The sequence below is a fragment of the Notechis scutatus genome, chromosome 5 (assembly GCF_049901735.1).
Source record: "Notechis scutatus isolate UNSWTSFEM ecotype Mainland chromosome 5, rNotScu1.2, whole genome shotgun sequence".
Taxonomy (NCBI): domain Eukaryota; kingdom Metazoa; phylum Chordata; class Lepidosauria; order Squamata; family Elapidae; genus Notechis; species Notechis scutatus.
Genome location: NC_142013.1, coordinates 114,068,333 through 114,074,332, shown reverse-complemented (window position 1 = coordinate 114,074,332; position 6,000 = coordinate 114,068,333). Strand labels below are relative to the sequence as shown.

At 48.0% G+C, this 6,000-nt stretch overlaps 1 protein-coding gene across 2 annotated transcripts in view; it reads left to right on the top strand.

The window, feature by feature from the left end:
• The first annotated feature begins 354 nt into the window (after window positions 1–354).
• The window catches only part of ENOX1 (ecto-NOX disulfide-thiol exchanger 1), a 478,008-nt gene continuing 472,362 nt past the window's right edge, over window positions 355–6,000 (top strand). The window contains exon 1 of one of the 2 annotated variants that reach the window (XM_087967587.1): window positions 355–800. The gene's annotated coding sequence lies outside the window, so the exon portion shown is untranslated. The remainder of the gene's footprint in view (window positions 801–6,000) is intronic. The other variant, XM_087967588.1, reaches the window with a different exon arrangement.

Below are 6,000 nucleotides of genomic sequence, written 5' to 3'. Positions count from 1 at the left end.
ACATACATACATACATATTTACAGTTGCTTTGCCAGTGCATCCTCTCTCTCTCTCTCTCTCTCTCTCTCTCTCCGTGTTTGTATTGCCGAGCCACTGCCCTAAGCCCCTTCCCAAAGTGCCGAACTCTCTTTCCTCGCCCCCTCCTCCCGGGTGGGGTGGGGAAACAATCTTCCCTGTGCCCCCCCTCAGCCTCCCCCCGCCGGTCCTCGCTTCCTCCCACGTCCAGGGCCTCCGCTGCCTTTGGAAGGCAACCCCGCGCCGTGCCACCGCGCCGGAGACCAATCCAGCTGAGATCCGGCCTCCGGGTTGCCAGCAACGCGCTTCCCCGGGAAAGGCGGACTCGCCACAGAGGAGGAGGAGGAGGAGGAGGAGGAGAAGGCGGAGGCGGCAGAGAAGGAGGCGGCGGAGAGAGCTAAGCCTCGGGGCGGCTTCCTGGCCGGAGACCCTCGCCCCTCGCCCGGCGCAGGGACCTCTCTCGCCCCCTTCCTTCCTTCTCCCTCCCTTCCTTGGCGAGGCTGGCGCTTTGCGCCCCTGGCCAAGCGCTCTTTTGTCTGCGGCTGGCCAGGAATTTCGCCCCGCTCCCTTGCAAAGGCAGCCAGCCAGCCAGCCAGCCGCGGCCCCTCCTTCCCCGGCGAGGCTTCGCCCAGCCTCTCCCGCTCTCGCTCCTCGCCCACCCGGGCTGCCAACCAGCAGCGCGCTGCCGCTGGAGAGCCCGGCAGGGCGGCTGATGGTGCTGGTGCTGGCGCTCCTTCTGCTCGCCTCTGGCCGGGCCAGCTCTCCAAGGGAGACCCTCGCCCAGGTAAGGCGTGGGGGGAGACAGGGAAGGGAAGGGGCGGCCGGGGAAGCAAGCGCCGCCGTGGCTGGGAGCCGCTGCCCGGGCTGATGGCTCCGGAGAAGGCGGAGATGCCCAGCATCCATGCGGGGAGAGAGAGCCCCGGGCGGCGCAGGGCAGCGACGGTCTCAGCTTCGGGGCTAAGGAGAGAGCAGCAGGCCGGGCTAAGAAAGGCACAGGCAGGCAGGGCCGGGAGGCACCGGCTGCTGGTCCCCCTCCCCACTTTCCCTCCGGCCGGCCCTCGCCTTCCTTCCTCCCCAGGGCACTGCAAAGTTTGCGTCGCGCTCCGACCCTGGGTAATCCGGACGGCAACCCGAAGTTTCTGGCCTGGGGGTGGGTAGGAGAGCGAGATGCCTACCTGGTGGAGGGGGTCCCGGATCTTGCAACTCACGGGAGCCCCCCTTGCTTTGCAAGGAGTTGCGTCCGACCTTATTGGAGTGGGGAATTTGGGGAACCCGGTTGTGCGCAACGAAGCTGGCGGGGTCGGTGATGGGAAGAGAGCCCCGAAGGAGAAGAATTGGGGGGTTCCTCTTGGCGTTCTGGGGGACCCCTGTCGACCGCACTGGGGTTAAGGCAACCTGCCCTCCTTTTTGGAGGGGTGGGTGGGATGGAAGTACCTAGCGGGTGTGTTGTGGTTTTTAAAACAATCGTTTTTCTGCCTTTTGGAAGAAACGCGTTGGGATGATCTCAGTTGCTCGGGCAAGGGTTGTGTTTGGTTGTTTTGCTTTTAAAGACACAACCCTACAAGGCTCCCAACCCGAAGGGAGCTTCCTTAAAGAGCAGGCAGTGGGAAACCCTGACAGGTAGACAAAAAGCAGCATTGGACTTTTTTTATGGACTTTCTTGCTGGAGGGGGGGGGGAGGGTGTTGGCAGAAAGTTGGCAAGGGTTGAGCTGCGTTCCCTCTCGCTTCCCCCAATTTGCTTGGTGGGAGCTGCAACATCTGTGGGTCTCAGTCGGACAGCTGGGCTGGGAAGAAAACTTGAGATAGGACCAGGAACCGTCTTCCTAGAGAGAAAGAAATCTGGATTTTGTTCCTTCTCCCCCCAAAAAACCACCTTGTTTATCTGCTCTGAACATTGGACTGTTTGCCTTTGAATGAGGACTGGAGAAGAAGGAAAATCTTTCCCTCCCTTTCTCTGGATTGCTGGCCTCGCTTCTGGTTTCCTTTTCCAATCAAAAGAAATGTGCTTTTTCTAGAAAACGTGGTGTTTTTTTTCTCCATTATGGGGGGAAAACACCAGCCTTCATATCATTTTGAGAAACTTTCCGTAGAATGTCCTAAACTGAGTTGCGATTTGCCTTTTTCTGAACTTGCTTTTCTGCAAAGACAATTTTTTTGTGTGCTGTTGTGGCTTTACCTGTTTAAAGTGATTGTTGTTACCGATTTTCCCTTGCCTCTGGAGCGACACACACCTTGGTCAAATATATAAGCAATTCTCCTAGGATCCCAAACCTCTTTGGGAGCCCAATTTCCTCCTTGTTGTAAAGATGGGTGCAACTTACAGCCCCTTCCTGTGTGTAGAAGGGATGATCTAATAGACTCCTTGTTTTCCTGCTTGTTTGTTTCTGTCTTCAAGACAGCACTGATTCCATCCCTTGTGGTTTTCTTGACCAGATTTTCAGAAGTGGTTCACCATTGCCTCTTTCCTAGGGGCTGAGAGAGTGTGACTGGCCCAAGATTGCCCAGCTGACTTCGTGTCTCAGGGGCTGTTGGTTTTTAGCCTGGTACCATAAACACCACACCAAATTATTTCTCCAGCATTTCATTGAGTCCAACTTGGAAAAAGCCATTTTTGGCTAGCATGATAGCCACACATATTTTAGAATAGAATAATAGAGTTGGAAGGGACCTTGGAGGTCTTCTAGTCCAACCCTCTGCTTAGGCAGGAAACCCTACACCACTTCAGACAAATTGTTATCCAATCTCTTCTTAAAAACTTCCAGTGTCGGAGCATTTACACCTTCTGGAGGCAAGTTGTTCCGCTGGTTAATTGTTCTCACTTTAAGGAAATTTCTCCTTAGTTCTAAGTTGCTTCTCACCTTGATTAGTTTCCATCTGTTGCTTCTTGTCCTGCCTTCAGGTGCTTTGGAGAATAGCTTGACTCCCTCTTCTTTGGGGCATCCCCTGAGATATTGGAACACTGCTATCGCGTCTCCCCTAGTCCTTCTTTTCATTAGACTAGACGGTTCCTGCAACCGTTCTTCGTATGTTGGAGTAACACATTTTTATAGAACTTTCCAGAATGCTGGTTTGGCAGGATTTGCTCTGCTGATCTAGCAGCACTATGGTGATTTCTCAGTGCATTTATACATCTTTTTAATAAATAGTTTAGAATCACTGCTATGCAAGAGTACAAAAATGCATACTCAAGGAATATATGGCAAGCCACCAGAAAGCACATGTTTATGGGTACTTGGAAGAAAAACCCAGGTAATATGTACTTTGCACGAGGGTTGGTGGAACTCTGGAAGTGTGAGAAGCTCTTTTGAAACCCGTGAAACATTGAACAATCCAGGAAGTGTCTGCAGAGCAGTTAACGAGTTTGTCCTTTGTATCCAACTATTTATTAGCAAGCTCAGATGGAGCCACGATCGATTAAACGTGGCCTTTGCTTAAGCTTTCCATCTCTGAAGCATGCAGAGAGCACCATGCTGAAAGTACAGGACATTTTCAACCTACGGCCACAACGGAGGCCAATCTATGTCGCTAAGTGAGAAATTTGTTAAGTGAGTTTGTCCCCCATTTATTAAATGAATCACTAAAGTCATTCAATTAATAACAAGATTGTTAAATGAATCAACACTGCAACCGTCGTAATTATGAGTCAGTGGCCAAACATCTGAATTCTTTATCATGTGACCAAGCTGCAATGGTCGTAAGTGTGAAGAATGGTGATAAGTCCCTTTTTTCAGTGCCCTTGTAACTTCGCTAAATGAACTTTCGTAAGTCGAGGGCCACCTGTATTTGAGATCTGCAACAGCGAGGCACAAGTTGGTCTTAACATGCATTGATCATGATTAGCAAATGGTTTTGGTAATGCCTAGGAAAGTTGTTGTTGTCTATATAGAGTAGAGTAGAATAGAATAGAATAGAATAGAATAGAATAGAATAGAATTCTTTATTGGCCAAGTGTGATTGGACACACAAGGAATTTGTCTTGGTGCAAATGCTCTCAGTGGACATAAAAGAAAAGATACATTCATCAAGAGTCAAGAATCATCAGGTACAACACTTAATGATAGTCATAGGGTACAATAAGCAATCAAATCATACTAGGAAACAGTCCATATAAATCGTAAGGATACAAGTGACAAAGTTACAGTCCTACAATCACAAGTGGGAGGGGATGGGTGATGAGGAGTGATGAGAAGATTAATAGTAATAGTAGTGCAGACTTTGTAAATGGTTGGACAGTGTTGAGGGAATTATTTCTTTAGCAGAGTGATGGCATTGGGGGAAAAACTGTCCTTGTGTCTAGTTGTTCTGGTGTGCTCTATAGCAGGGGTCCCCAACCGCCGGTCCGCGGACCGGTACCAGGCCGCGGAACAACCCTTACCGGGCCGCTGGTTGCTGGGCGCCGCCATCTTTTTTGGTAAAAAGCGCTTCTGGTGAGCTTTTCCGGGTAGAAAGCTCACCGGAAGCGCTGTTTCACATAAAAGATGGCGGCGCTATGCTGTGAGCTTTTCCGGGTAGAAAGCCATTTCTACCCGAAAAAGCTCACCAGAAGCGCGCCGCCATCTTTTTATGACGAACAGCGCTCCGTGACGTCACCGGAAGCGCCTTTTCGTCATAAAAGATGGCGGCGCCCAGTTGACGCTGCACCGGGCCGCGGCGCCCAGCTGATGTCGGAACCGGGCCGCGGCGTCCGAAAAGGTTGGGGATCCCTGCTCTATAGCATCGTTTTGAGGGAAGGAGTTGAAACAGTTTATGTCCAGCATGTGAGGAGTCCGTAGATATTTTCACAGCCCTCTTTTTGACTCTTGCAGTATGCAGGTCCTCAGTGGAAGGCAGATTGGTAGCACACCAGAACAACTTGGCACAAGGACAGTTTTTTCCCCAACGCCATCACTCTGCTAAACAAATAATTCCCTCAACACTGTCCAACTGTTTCCCTCAACACTGTCCAACTGTTTACAAAGCCTTATTATTATTATTACTATTAATCTTCTCATCACTCCTTATTACTCATCCCCTCCCACTTGTGACTGTATGACTGTAACTTCGCTGCTTGTATCCTTACAATTTATATTGATTTGATTGCTTATTTGTACTCTGTGACTATCATTAAGTGTTGTACCTGATGATTCTTGACGAATGTATCTTTTCTTTTTATGTACACTGAGAGCACATGCACCAAGACATATTCCTTGTGTGTCTAATCACACTTGGCCAATAAAGAATTATCACTGATGATAATGTTGCAATCCATGCACTCATGTCCGACCCTTGGCGATTCTAGGGGCCAGGTCTCTCCATATCTCCTGATCTTGCACTGATTCTTTGAGTCATTCTGTGTCAGCTTTTTTTTTTAAAAAAATATTTTTAATTATTTTTTTAATTATACACCCATATAATGTGTGAACAGAGTTGGTTCCGGGTATCATGCATATTAATCAAAATCACATTAACAGTGTTAGTCATCTCTATCACATTTTATCCAATTTAACTCATTAAGTTTTTCAAATGTAGAGAAGCAAAAAATTCCTAACGCTTCATCTTTATCTTCATCTATATCTTTCTTATTCAATTTAACATTTCTCTATTATATATAAACAAATTTAACTGAGTTTCATTCCATATTTGATCCAATTCATGGCAACACTGTTAGTAATCTCTCTCAGATTTGTCAAATTTATGTAATCCTCCTTATTTTATCCATTTTTATCCATTTTTTCACATTAATTCACAATAAAGGTATGAAGAAGTTTGACTAAGTATCATTCATATTAATCCAATTCACGCTAACATGGCCTGTGTCAACTTTGATGGTGTCCCACTATCTTGTATAATCCTATGCATTCTTCTAATTTTGGATAGATAGAACAGAACAGAATTCTTTATTGGCCAAGTGTGATTGGACACACAAGGAATTTGTCTTGGTGCAAATGCTCTCAGTGTACATAAAAGGAAAGATACATGTCAAGAGTCAAGAATCATCAGGTAC